At 39.3% G+C, this 25219-nt stretch overlaps 1 long non-coding RNA gene across 2 annotated transcripts; it reads left to right on the top strand.

The window, feature by feature from the left end:
* On the top strand, nucleotides 1-23929 carry LOC307214012. Of its 2 annotated transcripts, XR_013837831.1 has the most exons (5): nucleotides 1-241; nucleotides 1407-1526; nucleotides 19795-19962; nucleotides 20764-20902; nucleotides 23675-23929. It is a non-coding gene; the product is annotated as an uncharacterized lncRNA (long non-coding RNA). The 2 variants fall into 2 exon arrangements; XR_013837830.1 differs by lacking the exon at nucleotides 1407-1526.
* Nucleotides 23930-25219: the final 1290 nt, after the last annotated feature.

Raw genomic sequence — 25219 nt, 5'->3', positions numbered from 1 at the left:
AGATGTTGTAGGCACATTTTAAGAAACAACTACCCTTGAGCCAGCAGCAACAGCTTAAAAAAATCATTGCAATAGTGAGAAATCCCAGGACTCTTGACAGTAGTCTGGGAGAGAAGGAACAGTTCCACTACTGGAGGAAGTGATTCACAAGAGTTAGTGGAGAACTCACTGTACAGATCTTAATCAAAACATGAAGGAGAGGAAAGGAGAATGAGGTATAAAACAGAAAGACATAGATAAGGTAAATGTTTGGGTTATTTAAGGCATTTGTGATTCCTCTGGCATTTTGAAGGGAACAGAACTTAGAATTCTAAAACCTCTCCAGTGGAAATTTATAATACTCTGTGTGGCCATATGGCATGTGTAAATATCTCCAGAATGCTGTGGGCTTTGAAATGGGATGAAGAGAGCAAACAGTTTTATTACCATTTTAATGAACACTGATGCTAAAGCTTTAGCTGAAGTTCAGCTATACTTGTGAGTAGACTGCGGGGTCATCCATAAAACATGTCACACTAAAAACCACAGAAGAAGCTCTTTTTACTCCTCCCTTGACCTTCTTGTCACAATTTGTCTCAAAGAGATTCTTTTCCAAAAGTATTAAACACTTATTGGGAAAACCTTGGTATTTTATTGCCTCTGAACTATCACTCTATTTTTGAGTTGTAAGGAAGCTTCATTAATAGGGAATAATGAACTTGCTCACTAGAAGCCTCAGCACTGCATGGGGAACAGTACTGCATGGGGAACAGAAATTTCCAGCTTACCTTTGGGTGCCGGGAGACTGTAGAAGAAGTGGGGGTGCTGGTAGCCAGGGGTGTGCAGGGCCCCCTAGATTTACTTTGTCTGCATTTGTGCCTTTAAAAAATTGTTTCTGAGTTGCCCTGTACTTTTTCCACTTCTGTAATTATGGGTCCAAATGGCTCTGTATAAAATTAGGATTTGTTTTCTCCATTCACTATATAATGGGGAATCCAAAAATGTCTATAGAATTTCCCCACTTTGGGGCAAAATTTACAGGCACAAGGGCAGCTCCATGTGGATTAAGCCTACTGAATAGAACCAGGGGCTTTATGTGGAAGAAGTTGAAAGGGGTTTCCTTCCTCCAGAAGAGATTTGCTTCTTGTTCTTTCTTAAAAAGGTAAAGGACCCCTGACAGTTAAGTCCAGTTGCAGACGACTCTGGGGGTGTGATGCTCATCTCGCTTTACAGGCTGAGGGAGCCTTTCTTATCTTGTAACAATTAAGAGGTTGGCAAATGATATAAATTATTGCTTGCATATTTTTAAAAAGACATTTCAAGCTTCACACCAGTTCTCTTTGCGTCCTCCACAAAGTTAGGTTGTCCAGAATGCTTTCTGTAGAGCTCTTGATGTTTTTATTCTCGGTCTGTTCTTTTTAATGCAGATCAATATAGGGTTTCTGTTTGTTTTTTAAATGAAACTTTTCAGTTAAAAAAACCTACGACAACTCTCTGCTGCTGTACTTTATCAATCCATCTATCAAGAACTCTTCAGTGCTCCGCAGGTAATATTTTGTACAACCTCAAATATATATATTTGGCAATACTGCACAAGAATGTGTATTTAGGAGAAATGCACATTAAAATGTGTATGTGGGGGGAACTGTAATTTAAGATAGGAAAAATGAGAAACTGAGAGAAACCTACATTGACAGATCCCTCTGTTCCTATACAAAATATTCCTCTGGCTCACATGAACCGCTGAATGGAAGGTGCCTATCCCAGGGGCAAAGACCTCAGGCCAGTTTTAACATCTTTTAATACTATTTAAATATTAGTCACTGCCACATAATGCTGATTGGGTGGTTTTAGCTCGAGTGGGGTGGTTTTAGTTCCCAGTGCCTCTGTGTGTATTAAGTCTCTTGTTTACTGTGTCCAACATTTATTTTTTATTATTCTTTTGTCTTGGTGTTGGATTAAATGTTGAATCAACTGTAATTTATTGCATTTTTAACCTTGATTTACATGTGGTTTTCTGTACATCACCTGTGGAAATTATTTTATGAGGTGACTTACAAATGTAAATAAAAACAAGCAGTGCCCTCTTCCTCTGCTGCAGAGCTGCCGCTTTCCTCGTGACATTGCATTCAGCCCCATCCTGCGCCTGCTCCTTCCTTGTCATGAAGCTTCACCTTCATATGAAGGCTTTGGAAACATCAGCATTTCTCCTCAGTCTCTCACAGTGATGTAAGAGCTTTCTTATTTGGGCTGCATTGGGGCTTAGCAATTTAGTTATGCATCTGATTCTAATAGGATTGTAATGGTAACTTTGGCACCTGTTTTACATATTTATTTCCTCCTCTAGGACTTAAAAATAAACACCCCCAAAACCAGGGATGCAGATAATCTTCTATGGACCTGCTATTCTATTCAGAAAGCGACATTTACCACCCATAAGGGATATGGACTTATCGGTGGTTGCTTTCATTTTTATGAGGCAACTACACAAGAGCTGGGTTCACAGTTTCTCTCCTGAACATAAAAGGACCTATCTCAAGCCCATTTGTTTTTAGGTTGATTGAATTCTTGCACTCGTATGTGTTATTACTTTATACTTGTTTTGTATATATGCTTTCAAATAATATGAGCAATCATGGGAAGGTGGAATAAAACATTTTTCTAAAAAAAGAGATAAAAATAGGTGAGTGGATGATTCAATGAAAACAGATGGAACATATATCCTATAACAAGGGTCTGTGGAACAAAAAAAATGTAGATGTTAAGAAGGGGACAGAAGTTCAAAGAACTGGAAGAGAGCACAACCTCATTCTTGCTAATTACAAACTATAATTACAAACTATGCAGGACTCGCATAGTTACTGCAGAAGGCCTGAGGTTGTGTGCTTTTATATTGACAAATTGAATTCAGTGCTTTAATATATTGTACAGATGTGAAATATTGTTCAAAAGAGCCATGCCAGAATACAATTTTGCAATCACTTAATGTGCATGTCAATATTTTATAGGCAATTTTATTTAACATCTTGTACATTTATTTAACATCACTGTACATTTTCAACAGTGAAACTGGAGGTCCTCAAGAGTAATTGTTCTAAAACAATAAGTGGGTTTCCCCCCATTTTTGTCTGATGGAGAAACAGCCATCATTTATATTTTTGAAAAGCAGTGCTTTAAAACATTTCATTGCATCAATCAAGGTCAACTTAATCCTAGGCAATCTCAGGGCAGTCAAGTGTACAGAAGATGCAGGTAAAGTTGCAAGAAGAATTCCACTAAAATATGATTAGATAAAATGACTAGGTGAAGTGTGCATCTCTCACTCTGAGGTTGCATAGTGTGCATTATCATGCCTACCATGTGGCACTGCAAGCAGTAAAGAAAGTGCATGTTGTAGCCTGCATTGCATCTTCAAACAACTAACTGATGGAGTTTCTACAAGTTCTCCAGAGGCTGCTGATTCCCACTATGGGGTGGGACTGTTGGAGCCCTTGAAGACTGACTGTGACCAGTTGACTGTACATTTTGGGTGGCCACTTATGTCTCAGATTCAGTCAACTTTCACCAGGGACTAAGCCGTTACAGCAGGCATAGGCAAACACAGCCCTCCAGATGTTTTGGGACTACAGTTCCCATCACCCCTGACTACTGTTCCTGCTAGCTAGGGATCATGGGAGTTGTAGGCCAAAAACATCTGGAAGGCCAAGTTTGCCTATGCCTGATTTAGGAAACGCTTTGCCAACTGAAGTTCAGCAGGAGTCATCCCTGTTTTCTTTTAAATGTCTTTTAAAAACTGTACATTGGAACCCAGTTTTCCTTTTTTACTATTTTATCGATGTTTTTACTCTATTTTGATGTTTCTCTGTTCTGCACCTTTGTTATATTTTCTACCAAAGGGTGGTTTATAAATATTTAAATAACAACCAAATTAAAGTTGCTTGACTTTGGAGAGGTCTTGATTCTGCAGTTGCAGTCCTGACTGAAATGTCCAATGTCATAGCATGTGAAATGGTATAGGATCATGCTTGAGTTTAGACAGTCCGATAAAATGCTTGCCATTCTGTGGCCAACCATGTGCTCTCTTGACTTCTGTCCCTCTTGGCTTATTAAATCAAGCAGAGAAAGTTTGACTGGTTAGGTCAAGAATCTGGTTAAGATTTAATTGCATGAGGTGGTCCCTGCCACCTTGAAAATGGCAGTGGTACAACCATTCCTATAAAAGCTGGACTTGGATCAATTACCTTGGACTAACTAGTTACAAACACTGGTGGTGGAGAGGATCATTGCAGGGTGGGGATGCAGGCATTCTTAGATGATACTGATTATTTAGCCCCAATCCAAACTGAATTTAGGCCTGGTCATGGAACAAGTTCAAATGCAGTGACTTTTTATGGAACCTGTAATTCATGTGTTTCCACACTGTCAACCCTAGTGTCTTTAAAACAATAAATAATAAAAACTTAATAGAATGGTTGTGATGTCACAAACCATCAGTAATAGAGTTGGGGTTCTTCAAGCTGTGCCTAGAATCATAGAATCATAGAGTTGGAAGAGACCACAAGGGCCATTGAGTCCAACCCCCTGCCAAGCAGGAAACACCATCAGAGCACTCCTGACATATGGTTGTCAAGCCTCTGCTTAAAGACCTCCAAAGAAGGAGACTCCACCACACTCCTTGGCAGCAAATTCCACTGTCGAACAGCTCTTACTGTCAGGAAGTTCTTCCTAATGTTTAGGTGGAATCTTCTTTCTTGTAGTTTGGAACCATTGCTCCGTGTCCGCTTCTCTGGAGCAGCAGAAAACAACCTTTCTCCCTCCTCTATGTGACATCCTTTTATATATTTGGACATGGCTATCATATCACCCCTTAACCTCCTCTTCTCCAGGCTAAACATGCCCAGCTCCCTTAGCCGTTCCTCATAAGGCATCGTTTCCAGGCCTTTGACCATTTTGGTTGCCCTCCTCTGGACACGTTCCAGTTTGTCAGTGTCCTTCTTGAACTGTGGTGCCCAGAACTGGACACAGTACTCCTGTGTGTGTTAGCTCAGTGGGAAAAACTTTTCAGGACTGCATCACTACTGACAATTATTGGCTGCATCCTTATTGAATTATTATTATTTATTTTATTATTTTATCACTTGCTGCAAACATTTAAGTACTTTAAGCAATTATGGGTGTAACCTTTTTTTCTGGAAAAAATGGGCTATTTGATATTCTTCTTCTAAGAGCATGGCGAAAACATCTACATATTTTCTCACCATTAAGGAGTTCTGGAAAAATAGGATTTCTCCTTTTTATCGCAATGGATATACTATTCATAAATAAATGAATTTATGAAGGACCTGTTGCATGCAGAAGAACATTATCACCATTGTAGGCAAGACCATCTAGCTATGTTCCACTGACTCATTCAAGTTTATTTTAATATAAACTTTTAAATGTATTTTTTTCCAGAATGTGTCATCAAAAATCTGTAGGTAAGTTTGAAGTAAGATTGAAGGCTGTCTTTGTATTACATTGATAAAGGTGACAATTTGTTTAACTTCACTAAAATACTCACTAATTTCATTGCCCAATTCTCCATGTATAAAAAGTATTGTATTGTTTGAATGACAAAGTGATACTTTAAACAAAGGATGAATTGTGTAGATGAACAGAAATCACTTAAGTGCTTTTTAGGATGCAGATCCCAGCTTTGGGGCGGGGGGAAATCCCTTCATTTATTATCAGCCAGGTATTTGCTTTCTTGAAGTTCAGATGCTGAAAGTTGCACTGTGGAAGTTATCCTACACATCCTTCTCTTTGTCTGCTTCAATGTGTTACTTACTTAATGAGCCACAATGGGATTCAAAAAAGCCTCACAGGTGCACTTACTTGCTCGGGATGCCTATGTCTTTCTCTTGCCTTGTCCTTTCCAGATTCCCCTGCCTGCATTTTGACTGATCTTTAGAGCAGCTTTTGAATGCCTCGCCTTCAGAGGTTTTGACCTCCTGTAGCAGTAAACATCAGCCCCATTGAGCTTTTCTACCTTTGTTTCTTCTTCACCTTTGCTTGGCCCTAAGTCATCTATATAAATCCTGATCCTGCATTTTTGTAGTGTTCGCGCAAGCCAGTTCTGCAAAGATACACCAAATTGTTTTTCTTTCACTGCTTTTTTTATTTATTATTTCTTGATAAACTGCAACCCCAGTGAAACCAAGCTAAGGTACATTTAGCATTACATATGATGATAGCAATTCTTATGACTATTCGTTATGGCTTATTTAAGGCTTACTCAAACCAAGTCAGACCATCGTTCAACCTATTTCATCACTGTCTTTGCTAGTCCTCCAATTTCTCAAAAGTCATCTTCTCCCACCCAATTCCCTCCTGTTTTTCTGTTTTATTTGCAGGGAACTTCAGAATTTGTTTAGAATTTTGGTGGGTGCAAGGTGAAGTTCATCTTATCACTGTGAGATGTGTGGTTTGTGTTTTCCTTTCTATAAAAAAAATTCACCAACACCTGCCTGCCCTACTAGGTGTACAAAAAGGCCCATGGAAGGAGTTACCTCATAATGTCTTCCACTGAGCTTTAATTGAAACAGCTTTCCATGTTTCAATTAAAGCTCGGTGGCAGACATTATGAAGTAGCTCTTCCATAGCATGTTTTGCAGACCAGGAAGTTCCAGTAGTTCAGGAGACTCATCCGGCATTGTATTCTGCTGTAAATGCTCCAATGCCAAAATTAGCTTGAGAAATTCTCCTGTTTAAACCAGACTTGGAGGCACAGCAAAACCAAAGAACGATAAACAAATGGAAGTGGGAAATTGTCTCATTCCTCAGAAGGTGGGTTGTTGTTTTTTAAGGACAAAGTTGTATAATAAACTTTCACTAGCCAGTTTCGATGGACATTTGGACAATAGATCTAATAATGTGGGAACATGACAAATTATAGTTCTCATTCAGCACAAGACAATAGTTTATTGATTTCCTACACCATTTGCATAGATTTATCTTGTAATAGAAAATGTTCACATTCTTTCTAAATACTTATTGATTATGTGAATTCCCAAATAATTGCCTCATCAGTAGATTAATCTTTCTGGTACTCTAGTTTAATGTATAGTTAATTTCTTTACCATTATCAATTACACAGCTGATTTTGTTTTGCCCAATTAACGAAAATACTCCAGGAACCACATGTGCAGATATTTGCCAAGGTCATTTTAACTGAAAGAAGACCAAGCGGACATTTGTAGAAGCACTGAATAGTAAAAAAACTGACAAATATTGACACATATAAGCATACTAGTAAGGGATGCATTCATTCTTAATGCATGCTTGTAAATGTCACTGCAGGCAGATAACATTGTATCATGAAATCAGTTATGATATTTTATAGAAGATTGATTTATACCAGCAGATGAAGCATCAGATCTGTTTTAATGTTGCTTAAATCTTAAATGCTTAGTTTCTTAGTTTCTAATTACAGTGCTACAACATATTTTCTGCACTGTTTTCTAAAGTAAATTATGGCTTGGATGATTATTCAGTTTACAACCACATAGGAAGAGCTCAGCTACTATGCATATTAATTAAGAATACGAATATATGGAATTCTGCCATTAAACCTTCTCCAGGGGTATAGATTTCTGCAGAATATCTGCAAGCGCCATTAGATTTCAGCTGCTTCCATTTATGCTGCCATAGTTGCTATTTTTGATGTTATGAAGGCTCTGAATATTTCCATGTAGATGTACTTTGATCACCATAACACTAAATCATGGATTTTGTAGTCCACAGTAGTCTCAAAATGCATAATGAATACTGCACAGAGACTGAAGCATGAATGTGAATAAAAATATTAGAGGTTTGCATAGTGTAGCTAGCATTTGTTTAATGCATTAAATAAATCATGAAACTTGTTTGTTATTATTATTATTATTATTATTATTATTATTATTATCATCATTATTATTATTGTATGTCAATCAAAGTCTGTACTAGTCTGATCACAACAGATGCCTACAAATCAAGCCACTCTTTTGAAATCAGTCTGCAAAAGTCTGTGTTCACAAAATATAGCACTTTGAAAGGATTTTAGGGCGCAGTTTTATGGTCCTTAGGTCCTTAGGGACGCAGGGGGCACTGTGGGTAAAACCTCAGTGCCTAGGACTTGCCGATCGTATGGTCGGCAGTTCGAATCCCCGCGGCGGGGTGAGCTCCTGTCTTTCGGTCCCAGCTCCTGCCCACCTAGCAGTTTGAAAGCACCCCTAAGTGCAAGTAGATAAATAGGTACCGCTTTATAGCGGGAAGGTAAACAGCATTTCCGTGTGCTGCGCTGGTGCTGGCTCGCCAGAGCAGCTTCATCACGCTGGCCACGTGACCCAGAACTGTCTCCGGACAATGCTGGCCCTCGGCCTCTTAAGTGAGATGGGCGCACAACCCTAGAGTCGGACACGACTGGCCTGTATGGGCAGGGGTACCTTTACCTTTTACCTTTATGGTCCTTGGGAAAGGGTACCAGAAGCCATTGAACATGTAAGCAACCTCCATAAATGAATATGGGAGTTACATCATCCGAGAGGTAGCTTTAACACCAGAGCCTCAATCTTTAACTGCATCAAAGCCCAATGTGAGCTGGGCTAAAAAGGGTACAGAAGTATAGGAAGTGGCTGTGATTTAAATGATCCTAAGGTCTCCTTTCCTCTGTCCTGCCCCACACTAGGACAGAATTTAGAAATGTATTTCTGAGGATGGAAAATATCACAGTAAATCTAAAATTATCAACCTGCTTCTGTCCCTCTTGCCAGTTCCGAATCTCTCTCTTTGGCAATCAGTCGTAGCTGAGTAAGATTGTCTTTCATGTACGTGGTCTTAGCAGTGAGTCTGTAAGTGACCGTGGAAGCCAATTCTGGATTCCACAGTTGGGACATGGGTTTCTGGGCAGGAGTTGATCATGGTGAGGGTTTGCTAAGTGTGCCTTCCTCTTAGGTTTTAAAAGTATGTCAGATCTGAATTTCATGGTTTCTTCATAACTTGATTTGACTGCAAACTGTGGTATATGCTTCTTATATATTTGAACTAAGGTGTTTGTCTCTTTTAGTTAGTGGATTATAAAAATAAAATAAAGCTGGGCGGTATTCAGCTACTCAGAGAACACCCACTGAAATTAATAGACCTAACTTAGAAATGTTGATTAATTTAAATGTGTCTACTTTGCATAAAATTTAGTTGATACTATCCATTTAATTTACAATGCATTGATTGCAAAAAAATAGAAAGAAAAAGGAAATGAAAAACTACTTTTATGAAACACCAGCACCACTGATCTGCACTTTAGCCGTCAAGTAAATGGCTCTCTACATAGTGCTTTCAGCTGTATGGCCATGCAAAATGCAGATATGTTCCAATCCTTATTTTCAAGAAAACAGAAATAATCATTCCAAGATAGCTGCAGAAACAATATTCTATGGCCATGTTTCCATATCATATCATATCAAAACAAAACTTTTAGGAAAATTAAAACAAAATGTGAGGTCCAAATCACCATAACCAGTGAATGTCTTACATGCTAATTGGACATCAAGATTACCCTCTCATTAATACCAACCTTTGTCACAATGGCCTGATGGAACCCCAATACAGATTTGGATCAGCTCTAATATCTCAGTCACAGACTGGTTGTTGTGATATCGTCTCCATCAGAGCGCCATAAGGCACTTGGCACTCAATGCAATCCAGCCCTGATCCCTCAGCTGTAGAGTTCTAAACAGCAGATGGGGCAGGTGGACCACTGTGAAGTCTGTGCAGGAAGGAAGGCCAGTTCAGCTGAAGACATTGATATTACAAGTACCTATTTTCAGGAAAGAGGGTTTTCTCCTAGACTCCTGATTTGGCGGTAGAATGTCAAACCTGGAGCATGAGAAATGAAGCAGACCCTAATAAAGTAATGCAACATACTGAATTAAGCCAATAAATATTGACTTTCTATCAGATTTGCTCAATACAGGGAATGCCTACCAAATGTCTAGCGCCATGTTGTACCACAAATAGCCTTTGACACACCATTTAGAGGAAACATCAGCTGTCTCTTCCAAAGCCCCATGAGTGATATTTCTCCATTGACTTTTTTCCAAAAAGACAATTTGGTCTATAGCCCCATCACTTTTATGACAGAATATGCCGTGCTATGGCATGAACGATGGAACCAACCTTCCTCTCCTGTGTTATTACTCTAGCATTATTATTTAGCTGGCTTTGAGCCTGTCTGTTTTTAAGCTACTACATCGTCGATCATGTGGGTCAAGCTGTTACAGAAATGGCAGGAGAGATCTGCAGTAAATGATCATCCTAGAGGTTATACACAGACTTTTACATGACTGCAGGGGATGCTGAGAATTATTAAAAGGCTACAGCTGTCACATTAGCCCACCAAATGCACTCCTATCCTAGAAGCCACAGCCAACCCAAGGACTAATGACTGGTTGTACGACTTGACTGAGGCCTTTTCTATTATATTGACATCATACGTCCTGTATCATAAAAGCCAATCTCATGGACTTTATCATATTTTAGTGTCACATTCTAGAATGTACAAGAAATGAGAATTATGCAGCTAGAAAAAGGCTGGACTGAAAATGAAAGAAAATATGGGAAGGGTGAATGACATCCTGCAAGGTTGTTAAAGGATGGCTAAAGTCTGCTTCGCCAAAGAAACTAGAGCCATGAAGGATGGTGGGCAAGTTAATCCTCTACTCAAGCAGTAACTCTGAAAACATACATTTATTTTTACATATTAGATGTAAAATGCTATTATTCATTGCTATTGGGAAAGCTAGAGAGTTACACTTCCTGGCACTACCACAATATTGGGTAAACTTTCCCCTGAAATTGGATGGAGAAGCCTATCCCTTACTTCATACAATGTTTCATCCAAATCAGTCATAGTGCATGAGGTATGGCACCACCACTGAACTGCCCTCCCAACTCCTGTACATATTCTGTGCCTATTGCCACTGCCAATTCCAGTGCTTCCCTTTCCCTCATTGCTGCCCTGCCCCATTCCAGTCTCAGAAAGAAGCAGTGTTGCCACAGCCGGGAAAATGACAATTCAGTAGTGGTGTGCCACTTTGGGCAGCACTACTGATTCAACTGATTCAAATGCCTTTTAATTTTTCTGTGGTTTTATTTAAGAACCACTATCCCACTTAAAGAGGTAGGCTTCATAATCCGATCTCTCCTCAATCCTCTCCACAATTAAATCTCCATCTCCTTGCAAAGCCCAATCAGGTCTGGGTGGTGTTCAACACCAACACAAGCAGCCAGGTTTATTATTATTATTATTGGTGGTGCTGCTACTCTTACTACTTATTACTAAAATGGTTTCTAAGTGGTTTACAGATATAACACCTGTTAAAAAAATACGACCACACCTAATTAAAATACAGTATAAGGCCACTTCGACAAAACATTAAAACAAAAACCAATAATTCAAATGTACAATAAACAAGCCCATTAAAATAACATAACAAATAAAACAGTTAAAACAGGAAGCTAATAGAAGGCAGAAACCAATTCACATGCATAGCTGTAGCAATGCTATGGGATTTGAGTGTTTACCATATTCTATTTATGGCCCATTCCATAAACACTTATTACACCAAAATCAGGTCAGGGCCCATGGATTCTATTAATTTATCTATTTTGCAATATTTTTTGGAGTCCAGAAATTCCAGGCGTTTGCATTTTTCCTTAGAATTTATTTGCAGTGTTTGCCATCCATACTAATACCATCCATACTAATAATTATGTCTATAATTTATTTTGTTTGAATATTATTGTAGGCATCAATCTGAGGAGCTGATAAAGACATAATAACATATATATATATATATATATATATATATATATATATATATATATATAATCACTTTAAAATCTCCTAAAATAATCTTCCTGCTTTCAGCACTGACCCATTTTTTTAATACACAGACATCAAACCTCAAGTTGACTATTTGCTAATCAATAGGTTCTACTACATTGTACAACTGTATTGTTAAAAGTTCATTATTATTAGACTTTGTTTTCACAGTCTCCTTACTATGTTCCTGAAAGACCTATAGTTTGGACATGGTTTAATGGTTTATAAAATGGTACATCAAACAGATGACTCAGCCTTTTGAAGATAATATTTTTCAGGACAGGTTTGCCTCATAGAGTTTGTTTCATCCATGAGAACAGAACAGTGTGGTCAGATCAAGGTGGTAATAAAGAGAAAGCAAAGATAGGTGCCCTTATGAAGTTGGCTTGCATGAAACAAAATAAAAAGTTACAACAGCTTTAAAAGAAAAATACTCTGCTCAAATAAAAAAGTCCCACTTAGTTTTCAACAAGTTTCATACTACAGCTACATATGCTTTAACTGTCTCAATTGTTTAAGCTTAGAATTAAAACAAAAAACAAAAAAACAAAACCCAAAACCCTAATATAGTTATAAAGTTAGATATAGTTTGTGTCTGGAGTTGTTTTCTACTTTTCACATCATGCTCATTCCTCATAAATAGGTTTGGGCTTGAAAACAGGGGGGAAAGACAGAAGCAGTGGTTGATGTTGCTCACAGGCTGGAGCCCTGCTCACCCTGTTCATGAGCATTTAATCAGGTGATTAACTTTTGCTTGTCAGAATATCCCTAGCTTGGGGTGGGTGGGGGGCTCATTTCTGACTTAGTATGGGTTGACAGAATGGGAAAAGACACCATTTAATAACTTTCATCTATCAATTTATGCACATTTTTAGCCTTTCACCGTGCGGTCCCAGTGTGGGTTTCATATAGTTAGAGATATTGGAGAATTCCAATGAAAACGGGAAACAAAACCCGGACTGAAAAAGCTTGAGTATACCTGCCACCGCCATCTTGAGCATCTTGCCTAAGAAGGGAGAGGAACTAGCTAATATATGTTTTAAAACTACAGAGTTCAGGGAGAGGGTGCACAGCCACCTCTTTAAGGGCCAGTGGTACCAGTTCCCTCCCACAACAAGACATTTCCAACTCACTAGACTCAACCAGCTGACCCCTTCCGGCTCACTCTTGTGAACCACTGTGAGCAAGGTTCAAGAGGACAAGTGGTTAGCTGGAGCCCTTCAAGTGGTTTGTCCACATCAATAGGCCTTAACCATTAGAATCCCCATTATATATTTTAATTTGTCTTGTTCCCCGCACTTTATGTTTAGACGCTAAAACCACTGGCCAAAGCACAGGGCCCACAAAGCCCTTTAGTTGCATGTGCTGAATCCCTCACACATGGAAAAATCTCCTTTCCTTATATGAGAGAGGTAAGCATTTTGTACATGCACAGGCATTTCCCAGTGGATATATTACGTATGTGTTTCCCTTGTGTAGAAGATAATTGGAAATTCTTTTGTGTATAAGACTCATTGGCTGTGATCCAGGGGCTTTAATGCATGCAATGATTCTGGCGCCCACAATAATTTCCTATTATCTTCTACACAAGGGAAACACATAGTGTATACAAAGGGAAATGACTGTGCAAGTGTACAATATTTCCCATTGGTGCTCACCTTGCCCTCCCTAAATGGTGCCTCTGGGTGTTTTTGGAAAAGGTTGGTAAGACTCTTATTATCAACAGGCATGCACAATTGAATTGATTAGCTAAAGATGGAATAAATTATTTAAGGGCTCTGTGATCCAGTGGCCCCTATGAACAGAAAGTCCTTAACTAAATTACTCTACATTTACTATATTAATTCAATTTCCTGTGTCTGCTAGTGGTTGATAATAGGAATCTGATCACTCTCCTTCAAAGATGCCCAGAGGCACCATTTAGGGAGGGCAAGGTGGGTAACAATGTTATTATTCCTAAATAGCACTTACATTTCTTTCCAAATTAGTGGTATTCTACACTTGGTAAATATAAAACAATACAGTGGTATTTGTACTGGCTTTGTTCAGAAACAAGGCACAATTCCATTTACTTCAAAGAGGGGTGACGGATTATCTCATATAGTTATAATTACACATTAAAAAATACGCAGCTAATGATTTAAAAAGGAATCACACTTATAAAACTAAATATTGAATATATTCAGGACTGGATTTCTAAACCTTTCTATAAATCTTATCACAAATTTCCATTATTGGTATCTGCTAGAATTGGGAGGGAAGTCATTTTTGCTCAAATTTTAATGAGAAACCACCTAATTTGCATGCTGTGACCAATATGTGCACCTATATACAGCTATCCTTCAAAATCCATACTTCTTTGAATTTTGTGATGCTGTCCTTTAACCAATGTGTACAAAAATGTGCCATGTGCACATGCGAAAATAACACAAGAAAATGCATATGAATGCTGACATATGTAATTATCCATATATTTCAAATTGCTGTAGAAATGTGAAGAACTGATTTTAAGATTGGAAAGATGAGAAAGAGAGAAACTGCAATCAGAGGTGGTGCCAAGCCTAGGGGGCACTGCAAGGCATCACAACTATGACATAGTGTAGTGACTTGAGCAGAATTGAAGACAAGGTGGAGCGAGGCACCAAATTTGGGCCTCTCACAAGGTGCTGCTAAAATTAGAAAATCTAAAGTCTGCCCTTGCTGCAACTGGGAGTTGTGTCCTTAGTTATAGTAACCTAAATATGTGATAACTGTATCTATCCTGCCAGGTAAGTATGTCTGTGCAAGAATCACATGAAAAAAAATTTGGATGCAAGACGTGGGTAGCGCTGTGGGTTAAACCACAGAGCCTAGGACTTGCTGATCAGAAGGTCGGCGGTTCGAATTCCCACGACGGGGTGAGCTCCTGTTGCTCGGTCTCTGTTCCTGCCAACCTAGCAGTTCAAAAGCACGTCAAAGTGCAAGTAGATAAATAGGTACCACTCCGGCGGGAAGGTAAATGGCGTTTCCGTGCACTGCTCTGGTTTGCCAGAAGTGGCTTAGTCATGCTGGCCACATGACCCAGAAGCTGTACGCCGGCTCCCTCGGCCAATAAAGCGAGATGAGTGCCGCAACCCCAGAATCATCCACGAGTGGACTTAACGGTCAGGGGTCCCTTTACCTTTACTCTGGAGTTTAATCACAAAGCTACGTGTAAAAATATTCAAGATTGGTGTGGCAAAATAAAAGTGATTGTAAAAAAGAAAAAGTCTCAAAAACACTTTCCTTGAAAAGGGGTAACACTTTCAAGCATCTAAAAAAAGAAGTACAAGGCGGTCTCCTAACATCTGTTTCTATATAGTTAATGGGGGGGGGCAGAGATCAACTCAATACTGGTTTTAAAACTTCATTCTCAAGGACACAGATGCCAGATTTCACTGAGTTAGATACTTCTCATACATAAAATAAATCCACATGCACAGTTCCCCGATACACTAAAAAACAACAACCAAACACGCTGATACTAAATTTTGAGTTCTGGTATTATATAGTACTACAGTTACCAATATTTCTTCTAACCCTGGATGAGTCAGTTGTACATCACTAATATAGTAACAGAACAGCATATATCCCAAACCACTTTTATGGGTCTTATATTCAAACAAAAACCTTTAAGACTGAAATGCATCAGTGTTGCCAGAATATCACAATATGTGAAACCATTTCTTTGCTTATACACAATGCTAGGTTTTCTGCTAACACTTATTAGATATTGGGTATTGTGGACAGAAATGCATCAAGGTAATTCCATCTGGCTGCATGCCTAAGCCTTGCAAATTTAGTGATGCAAATAAAGTGAAAATACCATTGGCAAAAGTTTCCTCTCACCTTACACCACTTCAAGTGCATGAACATATGAAACTGTTTTATAACAAGCTGGACTGTTGGACTGTGTAGCCTGTTTGAAAGGAACTTTCCAAGGATCAAACATGGGGCTTTCTAACCCCACAAGCTGAGATCCTTGCATGGGGGGGGGGGGCAACAGAAAACTGAGGCTTGGGACCTCTTAGATGCAAAGTATGTACTGAGCTATGGTCCTTCCCACAAAGGCAATGGTTTTTGGTAGTCATATTCAGATGCAGGTATTAATTTGGGTTGTGATCTAGCTAAAGTTAGTTGTAACTGAGTCCTAATGAAATTGGAGGATGTCTATCTTGTCCAACAGCTTCAGTACATCACCTGACTTTAGCTGGGCTAGGCCAAGATTATAATTCCTCCCAGTAGTTTTGTACCATCTGCTGCTGGTAGCTGATCTCAGTATTACGGCTGACTCAACCTGTTTCAGTAGAATGGCTTCCAAGGTCATAATCCCAGCATAATGCTACAGGTCATAGCTTTTGATTAGCATTCAGTACACCTCACTGCACATGTCTTAGGGTAGATATTTAACTTTATAATTGGGTATCCTCAGCATTGTTTAATGCTAATGTGACATTTTGCCATGAAATATTGAGCAACTATATAGATCTATTAAAGAGGATACTTGGAAAACATATATTGACATTCACAAGATCTACATTTTGGGAAAAATAGTAAGAATAGCAAAGTATATAGGAGCAGAAAGACTAAGAAATCATTCAGGCTAAACAAAATATATTAGGAGCAAATATGTCTTGTCCATATGTTCCAGCAATTTGTCTACTGTGAATTTTGCCATCAAATGACGGTGCAGTGTATTCTATATGGCATGTGTCTGCATTAAGGAAATTTTATTCCTTTTTGAGTTAGGAACCTCATGTGCCTTCTTTCCTGGAGTCCCAGTTCCCAAAACATTTTGTTGCCAGTCAGTTAAGGGACATTCTATTTCTATTGGATGGACGTGAATCATGTTTAGGGTCTCTAGTTTGCTCACCTCCTACGAAGGCAGAGGCAAACAGATGGACTCAGTTATGTGACTGGCAAAGGTACATCTTCTTGAGAGTACAAGAAGGTCAGATAATAAATAATCATTGAACGAGACTGTTGACATTTGATTTGTGTAGATCAGTTTGGAACTGGATTTTTGAAAAATGATACAGAAGCAATATTGTGTGTACTGCATTCATTTTAAAATCTTGTTGTCAAGCGGTATCTTACCAGGCAATTAGACAGGTTGTTAAATCCAACTGCTTCAAGGTTTGTTTTGTATGTGCAGTTTTGCTTTCCATTAGAGGCTGAAGGAGGAGAAAAGGAAGAGAAAAGTGAGCTGTTAATAACGGTAATGGCAATAACACCAGCCATTTTATATTGCTTCACACCAGGCTTATGAGGTACATTAAGAGCAGCTGTACCAGAAAAATACTTACAAACCACAAATGTGGAGAGAACATGCTGTTACCATATTCATTAGACATAATTCTATTCTACAAGAGTACACACAGGCAACAGGGCAACAGAAGCTGCAGAAGGCTTTGAATGTATTGTTTCAACTGAGAAGCCAATATGACCCCACATTACTTATGAACCAGGAGAAGCAGCGCAACATAAAATATTTCAGACTATCCAAAATGCTGAAGTAAATTATGGTTTGTTCTAAAAAACAGAACGTAAATATAAATGGAACATTAGAATAACCTGAGACAGGCAAGGCTGGAGGAGAAGCCTAACATCATCAGTGAAACCTTGTCAGTAAAACGGGGGAAATTGGCAGGTTGTGTGATGTGTTCTGTTTCCACAATTTGCTGCCCTGCTTTGCTGGAGGAGGGCTTGTAAACCAGTCCAAACCCTCAGGTTGGTTAAGGTTGTTGGGTTTCTTTTGGCTCATTGTCTTTAATTGTTTTAATTGGCGGGGGAGGGGGGAGGGTGAAGAGCGCTAACACACAAATTGGGTCCAAGTTTTCAGTGAGGCAGGAATGCTCACCCCATCCCTGAGGCAGGTAAATAAAAGCTGTTTTCCCAAGCCATTCAAAACAACCTCATTAGCCCCTCAGTCACCAAACAAACTCCCCCTTTACTTACTGATCCAGTAGTAGTGAGGCTAGAAGCAGTGTGAAATTAGAGAAGGGGTGCCTCTTGCTCCTGAACAGCAAACCAGGAGAAAAGAACTAATGGTTCTTAGGACTTGTAGCCCTTGGTAAATCTACCAGTCCCAAGGGCTACAATATTCCCCCCCCCCTCAGAATGTCCAAACAAATGAGAGATGGCCATTATTTTCCCCTTCCCTGCCCCATCCTGGTAAGTAAACAGAAGAAGGCAAGGCATGTTAGGAAAAATGGTGGGAGGGATAAAGTAGTAGTTTTAATTTACAGAAGATAGGCACAAGTAGCTCTGTTGTGGTTTAAGTGCAGCATTGGTGGAACTTTGGCAGCAGTGTTATTTTGTACCTACAGGTGTAGGTACAAGCCAAGAAGTGAGCCTAGGGACTGATCTACATGTAACAGCCACCACGTAATGGCTTTAAGGGTAGGTTTTTATGCAGAGGTTGGATGGCCATCTGTTATGGATGCTTAGTTGAGTTCCTGCATTTGGACTAGATGACTCTTGGGTCCCTTTCAACTCTACAATTCTGCGATTCTACTTCATAGGATTGCTGTGACTATGTAGTTAGAAGTCACCACAGGCAATGTCTTATTGTGTGCATAGAAGAAATTCCACAACCACATTTCTTTCAAGTGGGGAAAATTGTCAAACGAGGCTCCGGGAGTTCTGAATGAGCTTTTTGTCCATGCTCATTTGTGCCTGACCAGTCCCAGATTAAAATGCGCATCTGTAGACATTTAATTTTGGCTGTATTTCTTACATGTGCGTATATACTAATTGTGTTTCAACACTCTCCAGGTGGCATACCTTTTCATGCATACTGAAGAGATGGGGTTTACAAAATTCAGATAAAGGGAAGTGGGTTATACTCTAACAGATGAATAAATAATGAGCTTAATGCATAGGAGCCATTTGCTTCAAAGTTTTCCATCTTCTTTCATTAAGTGGAAACATAGTTTTAGTTCATGCATACTAAAGTAGCAGCAGAAACATTTCTCTGCAGGACAAAGGCACATAACAATCAAAGCTAACCAAAGGGCTAAACACTAATTATGCCACAGAGCTAGCAGCTGAGTGTTAGGAATTATTTAAACAAATAGTATTTTAAATAACAAATGGAAGCAATTTTTAAAAAGTTGTTTTGGGGGAAAAAATGCAGAAGTGATTGCTTTGCTAGGAAGTAAGTGTCAGATAATCAGGAGCTTATCATCTCCAGGGAACAGAATATACTGTGAAGAATCTGACTTGAATTTACCCTTTATTGGTTGTTTGATAGGAACTGAAAATTGGAAATAAATAAACTAAGCCCATCCCTAGTTAAAGTTAATTATATTTAGTACAAATCACAGCACAAATAAAAGAAATGCTCATTGCCCCAGAAAACAGCCAGTCAGGCTACACCACATTTTATACTTACTGTTTTGATAGTGTACTAGTGGATAGCCTTCAAAGGCTGGTACACCTTGAAAGATAGTGCTTTTTAAAAATAAAATAAAAAAATCCCACACAAATAAATCAAATCACAGGATAAAAGAATAGTATTGTAGAAAGGGACCCCAAGGATCATCTAGTCCAAATCCCTGCAATAGAGGGATGACACTGCTTCAGTGCTGAACAGTTCTTACTGTCAGAAAGTTCTTCCTAATGTTTAACCAGAGTTGCTTTTCTTGTAAATTGAATCCATTCTGGGTAGCACAGTTGGTTAGAGCATAGTGCTGAGAAGGCCAAGGTTGCAGGTTTGATCCCCATATGGAACAGCTGCATATTCCTGCATTGCAGGGGTTGGGCTGAGGATGATCCTCAACTCTGCAATTCTATGATTCTATGAGTCCGACCCTCAAAGAACTCATAGAATGAATAACAGAATGATGCAATGCCAGTGTTCCTAGAGATAGCATCTTTTTTTACCTAAACAGGTTTAACAATGCCAGGACTAATGCCAGGTTTTAGGGAGGGCTGGCAAAGTACCATCTGTGAGGCCCCCAAGTTGCTGTGACCTTCGTGGATTTACTGGGAGATGGATGACAGAAAAAACAGGACCAGCGCAGAGCACACAGAAAAGAGCACCGTATCACTACAGTGAGGTAGGCACTTTTGCTATCCCATTGATATCCCAGATTCAACCAGGGCAAGCTTTCTTCCAGATGCTGTTGAACTACAACAGGCATAGGCAAAGTCGACCCTCCAGATGTTTTGAGACTACAATTCCCATCATCCCTGACCACTAGCCCTGTTAACTAGGGGTGATGGGAGTTGTAGTGCCGAAACAGCTGGAGGGCCGAGTTTGCCTATGCCTGAACAATAACATTCATAATCTCTTACCACTGACCATACTGGCAGGGGCTGATGAAAATTGCTGCCCATCATTTGGAGGGTACCACATTGGTTATCCCTGGATTAAACAAACAGATTCTTTGCTTTGTAGTGATTTGGCACTTTTCCCAGCACTGGGGAAAAAGCAATCTTAAAACGACCTATCTAGCTGAGTACAATTGCCTTTTTTGGGTCAGACGGGCTCCTTTAAATAGGTTCAGGTAGGTAGAGTTGATGGACTTCCATTTCATGCAGCTCATTGTAGTGCCTTCCATGGTTCTAGATTCAGGCATGCTAATCATATGCATACTATCCCTTGTTTTTTCCTGTAGGACTAATTGCAGTCATTAACAGTCGTCAACAGGTTTACCATACCCATTGAGTGAATCACCCATCTCCTACTACCCTCCTGAGAAAAACCTCACCCCAGCCTCCTACTTTATAGAAGGGTCTGGTGACTTCTGTTTCAGTGTATCTGAAGAAGTGTGCATGCACATGAAAACTTACACCAAGAACAAACTTAGTTGGTCTTTAAGGTGCTACTGGACAATTTTTTTGTTCCCTTTAAATAGGATTTCCCTTTCTACATCAGCCTTATGAAGACCTCTGAAAGGACACAGCAAACAGGAGAGCCATCATCTTATTCCCTCTTTTGCTACAGAGCAAAAGACTGCATTAAGCAGTGAGCTTGGTTTCCACATCATTGCCAGGGTAAGGAGATACAAAAGCTAGAAGAGAAAGTGATGTCAGGTGTTTCTTGCAAAGCCACAAGACCAAGTCGAGGCCAAGTGCTAGCAGAGGCTGAGATGGGTCAATATGAGGTTACAAAAATGCTGGCCAGGACCCAGGTGAGAGGTCACTTGCCACTTGTCCGTGGAAAGATCCTAAGCTGTTATCATAGTCTTATTAACAGAATGAAGTAGCACTTACTGTGAAGCACGGGACTTGCAAGTTTCAACAATAAATTTCCTTATGCTCAGAGTTGGTTTGAAACATTTCACAGAGTGGTTTTGAACAGGGCATGGGGAAACTATTTTAGATACGTAGAATGGAAGTGGATGTCTCAGCAGACATTTGGGCTGGCATGCCAGGATATGAATATTGGGGAAGTTAACTCAATTTCATACCCTCTGCAGAAGCCGGGCTGTGTAATCTGAGATGAGTTTGTGAGAGAGTTTCTAAATGATATCATAGATATGGATTATTCAGTTGAAACCCCCACAAGTTTGGGATAATAGATAGCACTTTGAGAGTAGGTCTAAGTCAATTTTTCAAGTATAAAAGCAGGTGTTTGATACCTCACATTTTCAAAATAATTGCTGAATATCCCTTGATCATCCAATGACTAAAATACATTGAATTAACTTTATAAAGATGCTTAAACTGTTTTTCCAGAATGTCTCAATTAAGGAAAATTAGCATATATTTCAATATTTCATGAAGACTGCTGTTACATTCCAATGGAATAATAATGTAAGATATGAAGCAGCCTTCAAATTTTGGTCTCTTTTTAATGAAACACATTTTTGTTTGTATTTCTTATATAAACAGCCCCAGACAGCATCATCATTATCATTATCATAATATCTTCCAGGTTAAGAATAACAATGGCTCTCAAAGTGAACCATTCACAGTGCGACCAGGCGTTAAACAGGGGTGTGTTATCACCCCAACTCTATTATCTTCATTGTCACGATCCTATACATTGTCAAAGGGAAACTCCCCACCGGTGTAGAAATCATATTGAACAGACGGAAAGCTCTTTAATCTAAGTAGGCTGAAAGCAAAGAGTAAGGTCATCATAACTTCCATCATAGAGCTTCAGTATGCTGATTACAACGTAGTGTGTGCACACTCAGAGGATGACCGTCAAACATCCTAAATATATTCGCAGAAGCTTAAGAAAGCTTGGCTTATCGCTCAATATCCAAAAAATCATGGAAGACAATCTTACTTGGCTACGAGTGATTGCCAAAGAATAAATAAACCACCCCCAGACATCATCATCACCATCATCATATCTTCCAGGTTATGAAATAGTTTCAGTACTTATGCAGAAATGCTGTACAGTGGACTCTCCGGATATGAACTTAAATCGTCCCGGGGGTCCGTACTTACCCCGAAAAGTCCATATCCAGAGGCACCGCTTCTGTGCACGCGCGCGGCAAAACCCAGAAGTATATACTTCTGGGTTTGACATGTTCGCAACCCGAAATTACGTTACCCAAAGGTAGCGTAATCCAAGGTACCACTGTATAATGTTCCTGAATATAATATATTATTAATATTTTTAAACAGCAATGCAACTTTTACAAAATGAATAAATAGGTAACCCAAATCTTTGGCATGATATGAAAGACTTGATAGTTTCAAGAAATCAAAAGAGAAAATCTTTCCTGAAATTTAAAGTTTTTGTTTCCTCTGTGAAGTTGTGAAGCAGCATTAATACCCATGGAGAATAGAAGCTCTGTAAAAGCCATGTGAAGATTTAAGATATTGGAGATTAGTTTACCCAATTCAATTCAGTTAATATGGGACCTTTTACTCTAACATCTTTTCAAGCTTGGGATAAGCTGAGGGCGACTGATAGGTTTTATAAATATTTCTTTTCAGAGGTACAGCTGAAAGGCAAATTAAACATTTGTCTGTGGTGCCTGGGTGAAAAAAAGTCAAACAGAATGATTTGATTTCTATATTACTAATGCTTTTTGAACCAATCGATTGGAACTGTAGCATGAACAAAATGTAGTAGAAAGCTTGAAATATGATACAAGGGTTTGCTTTAAATCTTGCATATTTTCATGTAGGAGTAGCAACTGAAAGCTTATATAAGGTCCAAGATTTATATAAAATTTTGGCTTTGAAATAAACCATTTGCTTCCAATCTTTGTACCTTAAAACATGAATATATCAGAGTTTGCTAAATTGGGCCTACACAAGATGGATAGAAAATGCTAAACTCTCCCCCTCTCTTCTTCTCATGCACCAAAGTGGGGTGCTGGCAGGGCAAAAAATATTCTCCTAAACAGAATAATTTGGGGGCTTATGGAATCAAGCTTTTTATATGCCTCTGCAGTTAAGAGCCTAAAGTTTGATTCTGTGTCTAATGAAGAGATGTCTTTGATAGAATCATAGAATTGTAGAGCTGGAAAGGACCATAAGGACCATCTCTCCAACTCCTTGCAAGACAGGAGTCTTTTGCCCAGTGTGGGGCTCAAACTCAGGACCCACATATAAGAGTCTCATGCTCTACTGACTGAGCAATCTCATATGATTTTGCTTCTATTCCTGCTGAAACAGTATGGGAAATGTAAACATTTTTCTCCCCACCCAACTTACTAAAAATACTTCAGACTAATTTACAGTTTCTTAACAGAATACCAATATAGCTTTTTTTATATATAAAAAGAAAGAAAGGAATGCGTATGGATATTGGAGACTGTCGTTTTCAACCATCTCTGCCTTTCCATTGCAATTCAACAGATGTACTCTGGAGGCAAGGAGGGAACAGGAGAAGGAAGTCTTCTGTTTAATTACTGCTCTCAAACACAGGTAGTGCCTGGAGCTTTCTATATGAATCCAAACAAGAGTATATATCAATTGTACTGTCCGCTCAGCTTCCACCGAAGCAAGCCCTCAGAGGATCCTGTTTGTAAACTGGCTGAATGCACGTAACAGAGACAAGAGGTTCAACTCTTAAAAACCGAGTTCCTCATTTCTCTTTAATCCCCTTGGGAAGCCCAGTTAATTAAAGCTGTTTATTACAACTTGATCAAAAAGTCTGAATTCTATGTGTCCTACATCTAGCTACTACAATATTCTCTGTCATTGAGCCTCACGAGGCCCCGAAGACTCTGACTTGGTAATGCAGCCATCAAAGAGAGAGGCTAACTAACTCTTTAGTTGAAGCTGTTTGTTCCAAGGTGCAGTGCAAAATACGCTCCAGGCTTTCCAAAGCTGCAGTCTGTGTGTGTCTCTCTCCGCCCCCCCGCCCCTCGCCTCCTGTCTTTACTTTAATCTAAAACCTCCTTGCCATACTTAATTTAACATTGGAATCAAATTAATTATTTTGTAACTAAATTGGTGTGAAGGATGTAAATTTCATATTTATCATGGCACATTAATTGAGCAGCTGCAGTTAGTTTTCATATGAATAACGAACACATCTTACACACAAGGCATACTTGGAGGGAGGGGGGGCTGTCCATAAGAAGGGCCTTTTGCAACTCACCCATTTACCATTTCCTTCATTTTATAACATTTCCCCACAATTTAAACAATAACCTGTCCTTCACTTGTTCTTGCTGTCATGACCTTAATGTACAAAAATGTGACTTTTTACAGGAAAAAACTGCACCACTAGTGTACACTAGTGTACACTGCTCCCAACACTTACCCTAACACCTAAATATCCTCTAACATTTCTCTGATGAATTTAGGTAAAAAGGTAAAGGACCCCTAACAGTTGTGAACGGCTCTGGGGTTGCAGCGCTCATCTCGCTTTACTGGCTGAGGGAGCCGATGTTTGTCTGCAGACAGTTTTTCTGGCCAGCATGTCTAACCCGCTTCTGGTGAAGCCAGAACAGCGCACGGAAATGCTGTTTACCTTCCCGCCGGAGCAGTACCTATTTATCTACTTGCTTTTTGACGTGCTTTTTAACTGCTAGGTTGGCAGGAGCTGGGACCAAGCAATGGGAGCTCACCCCGTCACAGGGATTTAAACTGCTGACCTTCCGATCGGCAAGCCCTAGGCTCAGTGGTTTAGACCACAGCGCCACCCACTTCCCTTGATGAATTTAGGGGTGTCCTATTCCACAACAACAACAACTATAATAATTTTACTATTTATACCCTGCGCATCTGACTGGGTTGCTTCCAACAAATTTAAAAACAAAATAAAACATTATACATTTATGCCAATAAACTTATTTTTTTTATTTTAAAAAACCCTTATACAGGCTGCCTTCAGACAGTTCAGGGGTCGGATAACTCCATACCCTCTAATATTTCTCAGAAGAAAATAGGGAT

Source organism: Podarcis cretensis (genome assembly GCF_951804945.1).
Source record: "Podarcis cretensis genome assembly, chromosome: 4".
Taxonomy (NCBI): Eukaryota; Metazoa; Chordata; class Lepidosauria; order Squamata; family Lacertidae; genus Podarcis; species Podarcis cretensis.
Note: the sequence above shows the minus strand (reverse complement) of the source record. Positions and strands in the feature narration are given on the sequence as shown.